At 38.6% G+C, this 18,482-nt stretch overlaps 1 long non-coding RNA gene across 1 annotated transcript in view; it reads right to left on the bottom strand.

The window, feature by feature from the left end:
* LOC134296716 (uncharacterized) overlaps window positions 1-18,482 on the bottom strand; it is a 248,548-nt gene that overhangs the window by 167,957 nt on the left and 62,109 nt on the right. Inside the window, exon 2 of the long non-coding RNA XR_010003552.1 lies at window positions 3,935-4,051. This is a non-coding gene — a long non-coding RNA (uncharacterized LOC134296716). The remainder of the gene's footprint in view (window positions 1-3,934; window positions 4,052-18,482) is intronic.

Here is an 18,482-nt window from a genome sequence, read left to right as displayed (position 1 = left end):
ACCACAATAATATTGCAGTTCAAAGGCCTGAAAGTGCCTGCTCTAGAAATAGTATGGTTTAGATACCAAGTCACCTTGTTTGTCTCCCGAGAAATCTGTATAAAGACCAAGTAGCCACAGTAAGAACAGACCACGGAACAACAGACTGGTTCAAGATTGGGAAAGGAGTGCGGCAGGGCTGCATACTTTCACCCTCCCTTTTCAACTTGTACGCAGAACACATCATGCGACATGCGGGGCTTGAGGAATCCAAGGCCAGAGTTAAAATTACTGGAAGAAACATTAACAACCTTAGGTATGCAGATGATACCACTCTGATAGCCGAAAGTGAGGCAGAGCTGAGGAGCCTTATCACCAAGGTGAAAGAAGAAAGTGCAAAAGCTGGGTTGCAGTTATACGTCAAGAAAACGAAGATCATGGCAACTACACCTATTGATAACTGACAAATAGAGGGAGAAAACGTGGAGGCAATAATAGACTTTATATTACTAGGTGCGAAAATCACTGCAGATGCAGCCAGGAAATCAGAAGACATTTACTTCTTGGGAGGAGAGCAATGGCCAACCTTGACAAAATAGTGAAAAGCAGAGACATCACACAGGCAACGAAGGTCCACATAGTCAAAGCAAAGGTATTCCTCATAGTAACCTATGGTTGCGAGAGCTGGATCATAAGGAAGGCTGAGCGAAGGAAGATAGATGCTTTTGAACTTTGGTGCTGGAGGAAAAGCACCAAAGTGTCTTGAGAGTGCCTTGGACCGCAAGAAGATCCAACCAGTCCATCCTCCAGGAAATAATGCCCGGCTGCTCACTGGAGGGAAGGATATTAGAGGCAAAGCTGAAGTATTTTGGCCACATCATGAGGAGACAGGAAAGCTTGGAAAAGATCACGATGCTGGGGAAAATGGAAGGAAAAAGGAAGAGAGGCCAACCAAGAGCAAGATGGATGGACAGTATCCTTGAAGTGACTGGCTTGACCTTGAAGGAATTGGGGGTGGCGACGGCTGACAGGGAGCTCTGGCGTGGACTGGTCCATGAAGTCACGAAGAGTCGGAAACGACTAAACGACTGAGCAGCAGCAGATATTTAACCACAAGGTACAGGATCAAATATGAAATGATTCTACAATTCAGCTTCAGAGGTCAGAGACCTCTGTGCCATAATCATTTTGCCACATTGACATGAATGGTCTATGAATAGTTGAAGGTTTTCATGACCGGAATCACTGGATGTTGTGTGGTTTCTGGGCTGTATGGCCATGTTCTAGCAGCACATTTTCCTGATGTTATGCCTGCATCTGTGGCTGGCATCTTCAGATGACAAAATGCTGCTAGAACACAGCCACACAGCCCAGAAACCACATAACCCCTGATCTATGAATGAGGTCACGAAGAGTCGGAGACGACTAAACGACTGAGCAGCAGCAGCATGCATAAATTGCCAGTTGAATGACAAGAATCCATGAACTACTAGAAACATATACAACATGGAATGAATTCTATGATATGGCTCCTAGGCCAAGAAATTAAAATCATCTGGATTTTTTTTCCTGGTTATTGTGTATGTATTATTACTGGTTTTTGTTCTGTATTTTGATGGAGACCACAGGTTTGATCTTCGGGGGAGATGGAGGTGGAATATAAATAAACTTATTATTATTATTATTATTATTATTATTATTATTATTATTATTATTATTATCTGTCTTCCAGTAGACTGACAGACCTTTCAGTGTCATTCCAATACTAAGAAGATGGAAAGGTCTAAACCAGGGATTCCCAAAGTGGGTGCTACTGTCCCCTGGTGGGCACTGCAGCAATCCAGGGGGGCAATGGTGGCACCTATTAGGACATGGGGTGGGGCCAGGGGAGGGGCGTGGCTTCTTCCCAAGAGCCTGAGACAGGGCTGAGAATCTATACCTCTCCTGAGGTGCTTGTTGGGACACAGAAGGCGGAGCTAGGGAAGGGGGCAAGGCCTCTTTCCAAGAGCCCGAGACAGGTCCGAGCCTCTATACCTCTCCTGAAAGGCCTTTTAGAACTAAAGGGTGGGGCTAGGGGTGGGGCCTCTTCCCAATAGCCTCTGTAGACCTCCCCTGAGGTACTTGTTAGAACACGGGGGCGGGGATAGAAGTTCATCCCTGCCCCCTCCTCTAGCCCCACCTTCTGTGTCCTGGCAGGTGCTGCAGGACAGGGATAGAAGCTCAGCCCTGCCTCAGAGCTTATAACTCTGCCCACCCCAGTCCTGGCCGCCCATTTGTGGCCCTGCTCATCTCCCCCTCCCCCTCCCAGCCCTGCATCTTGGACTAGGGGAGGGGCTCAGCCCCACCCTCTTGAGCAGGAGCCACGCTCACCCCTCTAAGCCATGCTCTCCCTTTCCAGGGGGCACTGAGTCATATTTTTTTTCCAGAAAGGGGGTGGCAGGCCAAATAAGTTTGGGAACCACTGGTCTAAACAATGTGGCTACAATACCAGGGAGAGTAACTGCAGGAGAGAAGAGATATTGCTGAATGTAGACTGGAAGCCAGATGAAATTTTCTGTTCTTTCTTCTCTTTCCTGTTACAAGCAGCAATAAAAACCAAGGAGCTCTGTTGTGAGCACTTACTCATCTTTAGATCAAACTGAAAGAGTCCATTGTATAAAACAAATTGATTCTCTTTTAGCACAACATTGTATAATGCTTCTACATATGCATAAGGAGAAGCAATATATCCTCAGAGTTACACACCCTATTGCATTTTATAGAACATATTTAAGCTACTGTGTTAGTAACCAAATATCAACTTAATTACTTTCAGTTAATCTCCCTGAAAATCTCAGTTTAATGTTTGTGAAAGTCCTATTTTAGTATGTAGCAATGAAATATGAAGTAAAATATGGGAAATGTATTTTTTCAGTTTCTGGAAAGTACTAAGAGAGCATTAGGAAATGTGGTCCAAAAAATGGAGACATAGCCCACCCCTTGACCACCACTGGTGTAAACTAACTTGCTGCCTCTGATATAAAGGGATTCAGTTTGTCCACTTAGTTTGTCTAAATGGAATGCAGAGTCACCACACATCTTTTTTGTTGATTAATATTAAGAAGCAAACAGGACATTTATCAACAATTGTTGCACTGTGCCTTTACAGAACACATTCTTCACTTATTTTTTTACTTGTGATGAACCTAAGGTGAACATATGAGGGTGCTCTTATAACAGAATTTTTTGAGAGAGAGGTTGCCTTTGTCTTCCTCTGAAGCTGAGAGTATAATCTGAGCCATGGCAGTTTAAGTGGTGTCAAACTGCATTAATTATATAGTGAAGATGCATCCTAAGCCTACACTCTCAAATGCATCTGAGAAAGTAGGCTTACTCCATGAAAGGTTATACTACCAACTTTGTTCTCCGTCTCTAAGATGCTATGAGATCCCTTTGCATAATATTCCAGGCCAACATAGCTGTGTCTTTGTGTTCGAGTAATACTTTGTAGAAGATAACAAGATAAGAAGACAACTTCTATTTCCAATATTAATCTTAATACCATTCTCCATGGATGGAATGACCATACAGATTCACAGTTATGCAAGCTTTGTCACTGTCAATCCATGCTAAAGAAAGAACTTTGTGAATTTACTCTAGAATGAGCATTTTGAAGATTAAGTGTTTGCATTGCACATCTAATTAGCATGCAGCTATGTGGCTAAATCTAAATTAAAATCACATACACACAGTGTAATTTCAAGCCCTACTGAGAAGCATAAGATAAAGACTATAAACTATGAAATTCATTTTTCATTTTTGAAACATTTCTTGCTATTTTAAGCAGCTCTCTTACAGGTACTAATGAAGAGGAAGATAGTAAGCATTGTTCCATTTGACTCTCATAACTGTGTTCCTGTAACCCAGCTGAAAAACTTTGGCTTATCAACCATTTAAAATTCATAGTTTAAATTACCTTGTAATTTGGCTGTTGGGATCTGACATGTAAGGTGGTATTCACTTCTTCAGATCTGATAAAGACATCATTCAGAGAAGCTTCCAATTTCTGCCTTTATATCTCTGGCATTAATGGCTGCAACAGAATGGAAAATTAGAGAGAATGTCAAGAGACGATGATCGTCCCTCCTCCCCATTTTTCTTGAACATTGATAATTGGTTCTGTCAGACAGCTGTGCCTTGAAGCACAAGTTCACTCCAGGTAAATGCATATGAGAAGAGAACACTGACAGATGACCAGAGTGCCATTGTCACTGTCAAAACAACACTGGGAGCAATTACAAACCAATTTTCTTGACAATGTTTTTAAAAAGGGCCACCCAATCACACACTTTAAAACCAGGCAGAGGCATTTATATCATGAAAGCATCACAATGAAATGTAGAAGGATGCTATAGCTATGTGTCATGAAGAGAGCTGGGTATAGAAGGAGTTCCATTTGAGTATGAGAAATACGTGAAGTGCTTTACTGTTCTAGAGAAATGTGAGCATTAAGAGACATGAGGGGTTGTCACTAGGACCATTTCAGCTGTTATATAACATATGCACAAAGGCAGTCCCATTCCCTGTCCGACTCAAGAAGACTTGCGAAGTGAATAGGCATGTTGGCCTAGAACAGTGGTTCTCAACATGTGGGTCCCCAGATGTTTTGGCCTTCCACTCCCAGAAACCCTAACAGCTGGTAAACTGGGATTTCTTGGAGTTGTAGACCAAAACACCTGGGGACCAACAGGTTGAGAACCACTGGCCGAAGGAGATGGGATGTCAATGGCAGCTGTTGTCAGGATAGTAAATCTGTTCTGGGTTTAATGTTTGCACCTTAAAGGAATTAACTTGGGCCACAGCTTGCTTGGGCCATCATGTTTAAGGAATGGCTCATGTAGTAATTTCATCCAAGATGAAAAATCTTCTCATTAATTTGGGACCCTTTCCCACTACACAATTCCAGTGTCACACTCCACTTTAACTACCAAAGCAACATCCCATAGAAATTCTGGGGATAGTAATTTGATGAGGCACGAAAACCCTCAGGGTGAGAATTGTAATACAATCAGTCCCCCGTATCCACAGCTTCTGCATTCACAGATCTAGCCACAGATTTAACCTAACTAATTAAAAAAACAAAAAGCAAACCTTTGTTCACCATTGTGTTGCAGTTGTTTATCTCTCGCTTTCTTCTCTTAAACAAAACACAAGGCAACACCAGTTCATTACTCAATTGTACAAAATGGAATTTGATAACTTTTGGAATCAAACTCCAGTAGATATTAAGGGCCCACTGTACTTCTTTCTCCACGACACTGAAAAAAAGGAGAACGCAGAAGCATTTCTGAATCTCCAGTTTTACTGCATGAAAAATGAGCTTGTATTTACCTGTGGTGCTGAATCAGGGATCATGATGTTAGATTTCCCCAGGAAAACTGAGCATCAATATATATATAATCATTACTCTTCATTCCCAAGAGTTTTAATATATATATTGTGTACTTCTTGAAAGAGCTGTCACTTAATTCTATAATTAAGAGGAAACATCTTTATGAAGCTATAGTGCTACACTTGGTGATTCAACTGATTAAAATAATTAAATTCTAACTGACCAAATAATTAGGATATTATTTATTTAGTACTGCAGTGATTAATGGAAGCAGCAGTCTTGTTCAATACCCAAAGAAGAAATCCAGGAGACTTGCAAAACAAAACAAAACAACAACAACTTGGTGATGCTTTGAATATGACTCCCCAGGATGTTATGACAGCATCCATTTTCCCATCCCATCACTCTCCACTCTTCTCCCTATAGCCTTGCTATACTATTCAATTCTCTAAGCCTCCAATGTAATTTCTACATTTTCATCAATCTCAAAGACAGCAAAGGCTCAGCCCATTTCTACCATACATCACACATGGGTTTTAATGGACATTGGTGATGCCATCAGAATATTTACTAGAACGCATTAGAGGTTTTTTTTTTTAATGCATACTTAACTGTTGTTATACCATGGATGGATGGAGATTAATGACTGGCAAAAGCGAATTCAGCACATATTTGAACGGTATAATTGACTGACACAAGATGTAGTTAGTTACCAACAAGAGTAGTTGAAAAAAGGATTGGATTGCCAATTACTTTATTTGTACTATACCTTTCCTCCAAAATCTGAGACTCACAGTGGCTAAATTTACAGTGGTTATGACTGTTGATAGCTAGCCACAGGTAAGAATATATTACTTCCAGTATTAGGGACAATATGGACTTCCTCTAAGATACCATGGACTCTCAATGGACACAAAGATAATTAGACTAAGCCTGTTCTGCTTTGGACATCTCCTAGAACAACATGACTTATTGGAAAATATGGTAATGATAAGCAAAATGGAATATTTTAGAAAAAAAGGGAGTTTGTAATAGAGGTAGATTGTTTCAATCAAGGAAACCACAACCCTGAGCTTTCAAGGTCCGATCAAGTCAGCTTGACAGCAAACAACAACAAATAATAAAGGAATAAGTGTCTGCAGAAGGCTGTGGTTTTACCATATGGCAGGGAAGAAATATCACATGGTTCAGATGCTGTCTTGTGCTGCATACTGTTGTAGGTTAAGGTGGGTAAAGGTTTATGGATTATGACATTCTTGTGTTTCAAAATAACTTTAAAAATTAAGTAACTGTAATGAACTTTTAATTATTTTTGAGAAATGGAACATAAAGAATAACTTTTAAAAACTAGGTGAAATTGTGACTAATTATTTTGCAATTATTACTGTGACTAGTTACTTCTTACCATTCTGTGTTGTGATCACCCAAAAGCACTATGTTTCTCTTTGGATTGAGCTTCATTTTACTGATTTTCCAGCTTGCCTACACTTTAATTATATATTACATTCCTATTCGATCAAATACTTGAAGTTCTCTGAGCCGTTTGCCACAAAGCTAAAGCCATAAAATATAATAGAGTTCAAGGTGTAGATTTAAAAACATATTTTCAAAAGCACATAAAACATGCATTAAAATGTGACGGGCCTCTGAAAATGACGTCAAGGCCTCTAGACACATGCGTGGAGGGAGACACCTCTTCATGTAACCTGATCTTAAGCCATTTAGAACTTTAAAGGTTAATAAATCACGACTTCAGCTGTTACCTGATACTTACTGACTTTCCATTTTTAATCACCCATTTCTTCAGTCTACAGAATCTATTTACATTTCAAGAGTCTTCATAGTTACTGTTGAATTAAATAGTTTTTAATTTAAAGTCTGTGTATTTTCTTCCAACCACTTCTATTTCTAGGCCAGATTCATGCATCAAATATTCACAAAACAGGAATATGAAATTGTCTTGGGATATCTATTTCTGGTGCACATTCATGTGTTAAATTTCTTCATTACAATTACAATAAGTCTATAAAATTGTGCTGGAAGTAGCTTCTTCTGCAACTATCCTACTGAGAAGATATGCATTAATTTCTGTTGTTTCCATTCAGCCTAGGAGAACTGCAATTGCAGTTTGTCCTCCAGATATGAATCTTTACCTCATTCAGGAATCACAGAAATAAATTAGTTCATTGAAATATACATGAAGCAAAAGTCCATTATGATACATGTTCGTTTGCACACATTACTTCCAAGGGGATATATATCTGAATGCATATCCTCACTTTTAAACATCTAATGTGCACATATCTTCCAGAAGACTCCTTTAAATATGAAGAATTCCTGCATGGGAAAACACAATTTTTTCATCATAAATTATGTTTCCTCTGATTCTAAAGAATCTTTAAGGAAATGTGTCTGGATGTGTGTAATTCCTGGGAACAATTATGGGTGAGCAGAGAAATACTCAGTACTAAAAAAAATGGAACTGACAGAAATGTATCAACAGCTCATTTTTTTTTCATGTTAGAAGCGACTTGAGAAACTGCATGTCACTTCTGGTGTGAGAGAATTGGCTGTCTGCAGGAACGTTGCCCAGGGGACGCCGGGACGTTTTGATGTTTTTACCATCCTCATGGGAGGCTTCTCTCATGTCCCCACATGGAGCTGGAGCTGATAGAGGGAGCTCATGCGCGCTCTCCCTGGGTTGGATTCGAACCTGGCAGCCTTCAAGTCAGCAACCCAACCTTCAAGTCACAAGGTTTTAATCCACTATGTCACCGGGGGCTCCTCAACAGCTCAATTAAATGTTATTAATCTAGTCAGAAAAGAGGAAAGATGTCTGTTCATCAAAGTTATTGGTTCCAAAGTATCAAAAACTATTCACCTGTAACTTTTAGATGGAATACTTATCACAATTACCTCTTTAATCTGATCATGTTTAATGGCCTAAAATGTAGATGTTATATGCAATTTTTATTCCCAAAAAGAGTAGTTTCATTGAAAGAGAGAAAGCAACATTTACCATATGGTCTATAAAAGTGGGCAATCTAATTAAGGAGTTCTGATTAAGGGGGGGGGAGGTCAGATTAGAAACAAAATTCACTCTTTCATGTTATGCTGAGAACTAGTTTACCTCCAATATTGAAGACCCATGAAAGGAATGATTTAAACAGAGCTTTGACTCACAGGAAGGCAAACAAATATTGAGAGATGTCTTTTTTTTCTCTTGGGAGGTAGATAAAATCTTACTTTTGCTTTCAGGTCTTTGCAGTATCCCACTCATCCTTCCCTCTCCTTGGATTCTAAAAAAGCCCTCAAGGAAATGAGTCCATGTGTGTGTGTGTTTTTGAATATCTCCTAGGAACAAGTAAGAGAAAGATGAGCAGCTACCGAGTATTAAAACAAAATCCTGAAAATGCTAGGAATCTATTAGTTGGACAATTACATATTACTAATTTAATCACAGAAGAATAAATGTGGAAGAGAAATGAATAGAAAAGAAGAAAGTCAGGTTACCCCTAAGAGAATCAGTTTACATCCTGGAAGGGTATAGATAAACAAGGGGAGGGGGAAGCAGGCCTACTCTAATCATTCAATTGAATTACTATTTCCCTGTAGGATTTCTTTATTTTTGTGCAAAGTGTACTCTTCTCTACTCCCAAGACTTAGTTAATTGAATGCATTGGTCCTGACTGAGACCCATGAATCAATTTAGCTTTACATTTTATATAAGGTAGAGGATCTCAACACAGCATGAATTATGTAAGTATAACCACACTGTTACTTTCCATGGGAAATTCAAGATAGCCTCAGTCCACATAACTATGCACTTTACAATGCAACTGTGTGTGTGTGTTCAGCAACAGTTGACTCCTAGTAACTGTGAATAAGATTGCAGACCACGATAGTTACAACATTCCCTCATTTTTCTTGTAAAATGAGAAACGTGTCTTTCTGTAAACACCAAAATCCACAAAACAAGACTATCTTTATTGGCCATCCAAAAAACACAAAATACATCATGCAAATTTTAAAATATTTACTGTCTTCTTCATCAGGCAGAGAAGAAAAGTGATGGAAAGGCAACAGGTCTACAGAAGATGTCACTTCTGTTGTCAGTTAAGTTGGTCTGGAGGGATCTCAATCCAGGCAGAGGCCTTGTGGGGAGTAGGGACAAAGGGCAGTCAACTCCATTTTCAAGAGAAAAGTAACTTCCTTTGAGAGCCAAGCTGCTCCTGTCCTGTGCAAACCTAGCTGCCCTTTTCTTAGACAGAGAACTTTGACTTTTTAAAGAAGCCACAGTAGCATTACATCTGGGGAAACTTGTAGGGTAAAAGAAAAATTGTTCTCTTGACCTTGTTGATACTTCTGGGCTTCATGATTCGAAACAGCTATTTTTCCTATCCCATGGCCTGATTTATCTAGAATCCATTTGCCCTTCTTGGTAATTGATTTATTACATCTAATGTAACTTTTCATGCTCTATCTTGCAGCAATGCAGTGCATTTTCCTTTCCTTTTTTTTAAAGCTTCTAATCAACAGCAAATTAATTAGCTATTTATTGGTACATGATTCTATATCCAAATGATGCCCAGCAAAGTGGCTTTATACATGTTTTTTAAGGATTCAATGGAGTTGATGTCCTTTCATATATCCCACATAAAAAATTAATTCTGATGGTTAGCAAGATAACAACTATAGATTTTTCTGCTTTACTCCTTATTAAAACACAGTTGATGCTAATTTGATGAAAGCAGAAAATTGATTGGAGCTTTCAGAAACTTAATCTCATTTGTGTGGAAGAGTGAACAGCTGTGAGATGTTTTCAAAGAAATCTTTAAAAAAGAGAAAGAACTGTAGAAATGTTAATACAATTATAAAATGGTTACCACTTGGAAATTAAAAGCTTTGAATACCTGTTCAATATTAGCTATTCCTCGCAGTTGATGCAATTTCAAAATAAAATAAGTTTTATATTTTAATCAGCAATCCAAAAGAATGAGGATATGTCCATAATCCACCAAATAATTTCTTTAAAGTGGTCTCATTTGTTCCAGAATAAATTATTTAAAGACCACATTTTCATCATTCATCTATATATGCATAATGACCTTGCCTAGATTGTCTCCTCTTTTAGTATGCTTTTCAGAGCTTGGAATGTTACCATGTTAATAGTGAATTATTAAAGAAAATTAATTTTCAAGTGTTGAAAAGATGAGAAAATGTATTTAAAAAATCTTAGAAAGTAAAGTCAATAGCTTTTAATGATTACAATAATGGATTCTAAAATCAATGTTGAATTTTAACAAATTGAGGATAATGAATTCATCTGTAGTTAATTACTACCATGCTCACTTGGAAAATACAATATTGAAGCCTACACTCTGTCTTTCCTGTCCAGAAGGTGTGTGAGCCATTCTACAACTCCTGTCAGCTACATAACCATTCAACATGCTTAGAAGCAGATTTGCCAACTGTGCATCCCTTGAGATTAGTGTGGGCCTCAAAGAGATTAACAACTCAACCAAATACATCATTCCTTTACAAGTATGACCATATGCAGCCTTCATCTTAATTCCATGCAATCTTTGGCCTAATTTAAAACACATCCTCTGATAGTGATCAACTGTTACTCATGGGAAAGGCAGTCTCTCCTTTTTCAACCATCTGCCTGTTTCCTCTCAGCCCTTCAGCCCCCTTGAAATGATATACAAGAAACAAAATATATAAAACTGTTAAATAAACACAAGAAAAGATATTATCTGCCAGACTCATTTCCTCTTCTTTTCCTTTTGTATCATGTTTTAGACTCCATCTACATTGATCATTTAATGCAGTTGAAAGCTATCTTCAAAGTGTGACAGCCAGACAACAAACTCCCATAAAAACGAAAAATAGAAAGCCCTGGGTGAGCATCACTGCACTATTGTTTGTGTAATTATCATTTGGGCCTCAAAATACCGTATTTACTTGATTTAATGCTCACCTTTTTTGGTTAAATTACCTTGCCAAAATTTAGGGTGCATGTTAGATTCACATAATATGGTAATCTTAGTGCTGAGCAAAGGAAAAGGGGAAGCTACTTAAGAAGCACCTGGAGCTTGTATTTGACGGAAGCTTTGGTTTAATCAGTTTAATCATCTGAACAGTAAAACCACTTTCTTTAATACTATTTTACAACTGCATTAAATGGTAAGTGTAGGTGGAGTCCTAGTTATTAAGCCTGAGAGCAAGGAATGGTTTTGTCTTTTTATGCACAATGATAGCATTATGTATAAAAGAAATAAATTAAATCCTGTAAGCAGTCCAGCAAATGACCAAATTTCATGCCTGTTGGTAAATATGCTCAGGTGGGCTACATCTCTGCCTACTTGTTCAACCTGTCATACTGCCTCTGATACATGGGGAGAATGCAACAAAATAGCATGGCTAGTCAGCCTTTGATGATAAAAATGTCACTATGGTAGGAATAGCTAAGGAGGGGGGTTAAGATGGATCACAGGGGATCCAAATCTCCCAATCCAAATCTTTCTGCTTCTGCTGTTATATTGAACCATCACAAAAACAGCTGCCTTGTTTTTAGACTAAGCCTCCATAAAGCACAGTCAAGGTCCAGATGTGGGTGGACTACAGCTCTTATCGACCCATCAGCATTGATTATGTTGGCAAGGGCCTGTGAGAGCTATAGTCCAACAGTATTTGGAGGACCTATACATTCCCCAGTCCTAATATAAAGTAACTATCAACAGCTTCTATTCATCCAAAACCGGCTGGAGAAAAAAAATTGTATATCCCATTAACTAGCTTACTGCAAAACTTTTCCTATGTCTTCCAGCTTACTTATAGAGTAATTAATTACATAGTTGAGTTTCTGAGGCATCTACAGATGTGCAACCATTAAATTAATGAGGCACAAATGCTTTTTTCCATTCTGAAGCTGTAAATACATATTTCTACCCACTTTTTTGCTTACACTTTGTTTTTGCCACTGTTTGAATGAGCAATACCACAATTCATCAGAGTAGCATATGCTCTGTATACTCTAAATTAATCTTTCGATCATTATTTTCTTTGCACAGATAAGTAAGAGCATAAACAATGATCAAGGAGATTTACACAGAGGACAGAAAACTGGGCTAAATATCACTGTGTAATTTAAATGATCAATTTAGACCATTAAAGCCTGAGGAGTGTTACAATTTAGATATATTACAGAGCTCATCAGATACAGCCTAAAGGATTTTGCTACCTGAGGTTGGACAGTAACTAAAGAGTGGCCCATGTGTAATCTTAAATCAAGGTGAGCAGGATCCAGAATCCACTTGTCTGCTCTATCTTTACCTGCAGCAAAATAAACACAAACACACAAAAACAGAAAAACAATAACAAATGAAAAAATAAAAATTCACTGCCCTTTCAAGTTGCCCTGTATCAACAACAACAACAACAACAACAATAACAACAACAACAACTATTATAACCTGACTCCATCTCCCCGAGGGGACTCGGGGCAACTTACATGGGGACCAAGCCCTAAAAATCAAGTAAGAAATACAAATTGAAACACAGCAACAATATAATTTAAAAAGTTAAGCGATAGAATAAGACAGCAAAAAAACCCCTCAGCAAACATTAAAAAATAAGAATTGTGACTATTAAAATTGCAAGGGAGGGGCGAGGCATGTGCAAAATGCAGGACAGTTAAGGTCAGGAGTGGGAGTAAAGTGCTAGAATCAGGGCTGTAAACAGTTAGGACTGGACAGTAATAACTTACAAAACTGACCAATTATTCGAAAGCACATTTAAACATCCATGTGTTCAAGTCTGTAATGGTCTTTTCTTGCCTCGTTAGAGAATATATATATATATATATATATATATAGAGAGAGAGAGAGAGAGAGAGAGAGAGAGAGAGAGAGAGAGAGAGAGAGAGAGAGAGAGAGAGAGACATGGAAGGGCATGTTAATTTTCTGAATTAGTTTATTTTATTGAAGTAAAAAAACCCTGATAAGCTAATGCTCCACCAGTAGGTTTCAATAATCAAGACACCCTCCAAATGTTGTGTTTCAATTTGCATCATCCCTTATTGTGTCTACAGTTGACAGGACTTGCTATCTTTCAAAATCTCAAGGTGTTTCCTGCTATCACTCAGGTATTTCAAACAAGAATAATTCCTTGTTCAGTTTCTTTGGAAAGTCCATACTGTATGGATCTGTTTTGTCAAGTAATGTTGGCTTTGGCAGGACATTAATGTTGTTATATGCCTTCTTGTTGACTTCCATTTCCACTCCCATCCTAGCATTTTCATGATGAGGTTTATTCAGTAGAAGTTTGCCATTATCCTCCCCCACAAGGCTTAGAGAATGGCCTAATGGATGACTATGTGGAAATTTGAACCTTGTAGAGTTCCACTCCTCAAACCTCTTCACTATACTGCTCTTTGCTAAAGCAGGATTCTCTCCTCCTTTTAGAACTTTGCCATTAAAGGCCTTCATATAAAGTTTTATTAAAAGGGGATGGGATTCCATTTTCTTGAAGTTTAACATATATCAATGTTCTTGTAGTTAAATTCATTTCCTTTTATCCTGTCCTCACTGGAAGTGCAAATAGTTTTTCTACTCATGTCTTCCTGACATCTTTTTCAATATTTCAAGACTGTCAGTATATTTTCTGGTCTTTCGTTTTCTTTTCTTTAGGTTAAGACACCGAATTTTATCAGCCTTTACTCGAATGAGTTGCCTTGTGTGAATGTTTACCACCTTTATCCCTTCCAAATCTATGTTGATGATCTGAACAGAGTATCTCCTATGAAATGTGCAACCTGTGTACCATTAGTCAATACAAAATTCCCAGAATTTCTTAAATTGCAGTTTAAGGTTTAGTGCATTAAAAGTACTTTTAAAAGCCTGGTTAAATCATATCAATTTCTCCCAATGAGAGTAAAAAAAAACCTGTGGCTTTCAATAATTTATTGATCTTGACTGCATTCAGTCCTAACTAGCATGGGCAATTGTTAGGCAGAATTCATTTCCCATATAGTTACTGTAGGAATCATAATGGGCATACTTCAAAATATTTGTGTATAGGTTTAAAGTTCTAAACAAATAGACAAGATATTCAGAATATCTTAACATTTATAATATTTAGAATCAGAATGGTAAGAAACCTAAGCAAGTACGCAGTTCAACTCACCGCAGATGAGTAATCCACTGTTATAGCAGTCATGGAGTTTAGTAAGCATTGGAACTCAGGTTTGCTTTAAAAAAAAATCTGCCAAAGAAGAGTCCAACAAATTCTGAGAATATTTATTTTGTTGAACTATGAAGAGATTGTCCCATGTTTTGGCAGAATCTTCTCCTTCCTAATGTAAATAACTTGGTTGAGAGCCTTCTACACAGGCCCACAGCTTGCGATGGGTCATGGATTTACCTGAAACGTCTAAACGATGCCTCAGGTAAATCTGAATTAACCTGTAGTAAATTGGGATTTCCCAGTTTTCCTACAGATTAATTTGACACCTGGAAAGATCCGGACCTTAATGTATGGTCTGGATCTTTGCAGGTGTGGGCCTGTGGGGATTTACTCCCAGGATCCTTCTCCCCCCCCCCCCAACACCCCCCCCCCCCCCCGATGCGTCATTTGAATATTTGAAGCTGTCTTTGAAGGGCCTGCACATGCAGCCAGGTCCCTCTAGAAAGTTTCTGGTGAAAATGGGAGGCTGGAAAGCTGGCTAACTGCCCTCCTAGATCAACCAGAGGGTTGACCCAGGAGAGCATATAGCCACACCCCCAGGGAAAGCACAGTGTTTGGCCCAGCTTTGGGACCTCAATGCTAGTTCCTACTGGGATTTGGCCCTGTCTGGAAGGATCCAGATTTTCACTTTTCCAGAACAAAGTTGGACAATTGGAAGAAGACAACGAGGGCAGGTTTCCACCACAGTACTTCCCATGGGCTACTCTTCCACTATACACTCCCAATGGCAACTAGATGTAACAAGACTACTTCCTGTCACCAAATTGAGATATTTGGAGTTGCTTTGGTGATTAATTTGAGATATTTTTAATCACATTTGGGGAGCTTTGGGTGTGATTCTGCCATGGAAATCACCACAAATCATGACAATATTTTAAATAATCCCAACCTTTTCTCTAAAACAGGCCTGGTCAACCTGTTGCACTCCAGGTGTTTTGGACTTCAGTTTCTACAATTTCTAACAGCTGGTAAGATGACTGGGATTCCTGGGAGTTGGAGGCCCGAACATCTCAAGTGGCACAGGTTGGCCACACCTGCTCTATAGCCACAAAGTTGTGGAATCATCAGTATTTAAAGGATATCAGCACACCTCATAGTCATCTCTTCTCTAGATGAAATATTGGGTGAGGGAATGGGGGTATTTGCCTTTCTTCAGAGCAAAGACCTCCAGGCCCAATCACTCTCTATGTCACCTTTACCAGCTAAGTCAGGTGAACTGGAATCTAGGCCTCACTAGACATCACATCCAAGTTGATATACTCTACTAGTCTCCATCAGGGATGTTACAAAGTCCACTTCCTGTACTATGCATAGACCAGGCTGGCTAGCAATGAACCATCACCAACCAAATCAAAGCTGGCTGTCAATCTGCAGGGCCTAGCTGTCTTTTATGTTAGTTGACCCTGAACACTCTCACAAAACTTTCTGTTCCATTATGAAAGTTCATTAGGAAAATGTTTGAAAGGTGGGAAGAACAGCCACTGTTCATTGTTATATTAATATATCAAAAGAAAAGATTTCTGATAAATCAAAAGCTGCCTGCCATCTCTCCTTTTTGATTCATTCATTATTCTTTTCTACCTTGACAGTCCATTGTCGTTTCATCTGTGGTGCATAAAATACAATAATAAATGCATCAGGATAGCCATTGGCCACAGTGCCTGAAAACTATGTGGAACATTGTGTGCCCCAAGAAAAAAAATGATATGTCATTCCCTTCCTTTCCCACCTTCAATTCCATTAAAAATGAGAACGTTTTGTTGTTGTCATTCAACACTCAATACTTTTCATGCTCAGAGTAAACATCTGTGCAAACAAGGAATAAGTAAACAATCTTTATGAAGAAAAGCAATTTGTGGGAAATGCTTTGGATGACCTTTAAGGGGAATTTGCCCTTCTTTGTATTTCACATTATGATTTGTCTCTGAATAATTTTGTAAATCTTACCAACAAAGAAAAATAAGTGTAATCTAAAAACAAAACAAAATTAATTAGTACAAAGTTGAGCAATGCTTATCTGAAATTCCAAATTTTTAAATCCACCAAAACCTAAGATTGGCCTTGCAGGTGGCTAAGAGAATGACGCCTTTGTATGCATGAAATTACCTTCAAGATAAGAGAATAAGGTATATTAGAAATATAAATGAATTCCTTGTCTAGATTTGGATCCCATCTCTAAGATATCTTATTATGCATGTATTTGCAAATACAGGCATTCCAAAATCTGCAATCTAAGAACACTCTGAACCACACCAATGTTGGACCTGGAACTAACTTGGCACACAAACCCAACATGGCTAAATTTGCATACTGGCAGGGTTTGTGGGGGTGATTGACCTTGACATTCAAAAGTTATAGTTCACCAATATTCAGAGAACACTGAACCCATCTGATGACAGATCTGGACCAAGTCTGGCAGATAAATTCAACATAGCTAACTTGGGAGTTATAGTTCACCTGTATTCTGTGAGCCCTCTGAACTCCACCAATGACAGATCTAGACTAAACATGGCACACACACCCAACACTGCCAACTTGGGGTGATTGACCTTGGCAACTGAGTGTTATAGTTCACCAGTATTTATTTTACTTATTTACAGTATTTATATTCCGCCCTTCTCACCCCGAAGGGGACTCAAGGTGGATCACATTGCACACATATAAGGCAAACATTCAATGCCATAACATAGAACAGAGACAGAGACAGACGCAGGCACGGGTTGGCCTCGAACTCATGACCTCTTGGTCAGAGTGATTTGTTGCAGCTGGCTGCTATCCAGCCTGCGCCACAGCCTGACCCAAGCTAGTAGATAAATAAATTTTAAATAAAACTACATCAAGTTTGGTCTCCAAATTATTATAACTTTATTGCAGGGACATAGTGGTGTACATGTTGCATGTACACTGTATTACAAATAGAGTTAAATAGTCTGTTACATGGGTGGGAAACCTCCCATCCTGCAAAAGTAGTTGTGCTTCAAAACCCATCAGCTTCAAAAAGCATAGGATGTTGGAAATCGAAGTCTAAGGAAGATGGAAAGTAGAATCAAACAACATTAGGAAAGGCCCTTCCTATAGTTTATGGATTAAAGCCAAAGTGAAACTCTTGGCAACACAGATTTGTTGAGGTATCACCCAAATATGACCTCTCTGTTTTTCAGTGAGATTTTTCTCTGTTCATCCATAGCTTCTGGGCTATTTTTATTCTTTCAGTAAAAATGAAGCATAAATTCAAAAGGAGTCCCTGGCAGCTAATGATCTGCCTCATTTACTTGAAAACTAATTGCTGCCAGAGCTCTCTTCTCTGGCTAATTGAAATGATCAAAGGGGAAATTAGCACTAGTGCAACATTCTAATACTGCTTAAAACACCGAGCACATGCTAGTGGTGAATTAGACAGAAAATGTCTCAACTGTTTTGTAAACGCTAAATGCTAAATGGGTCTGTTTGTTAGTGAAAGACAAAGGAGTTGTTGATTGAAGAAAGGTAAGCACTATATGCAAGGATACTGAACACAATTGACGGATGCAATATAACAAATGGAATGACTGTGTGGTAGTGTCCTCCATAAGTTAATTTTTCCAAAGGATAGGTTCTTATGTGTATTTAAAGCATCTAATATAGGCTATACAGTGTAAGAGAAGAGGAAAGTCATTCCATTTAAACTGATTTAAGTTTCCAGTGCAGCCCTGCCTTATGAATTCAGCTGTAGGCTTGACAGTTTATAGCTGTTATAACCTTGAGCCAGTTGCTAACAGCAAATTGAAAATTGTTTGTGGCCTTCTGAGAACTGACCCTCCTCTTCATTTTCTGAAGAAAACTATTTCCAAGATATATCCTAGGCATCAGGTAAAACTGTGTACTGACCACTCTGGAAAACAAC

This window comes from Anolis carolinensis, chromosome 2 (assembly GCF_035594765.1).
Source record: "Anolis carolinensis isolate JA03-04 chromosome 2, rAnoCar3.1.pri, whole genome shotgun sequence".
Lineage (NCBI taxonomy): Eukaryota > Metazoa > Chordata > Lepidosauria > Squamata > Dactyloidae > Anolis > Anolis carolinensis.
The sequence above is the reverse complement of the archived record's forward strand: the minus strand, read 5'-3'. Positions and strand labels throughout refer to the sequence as shown.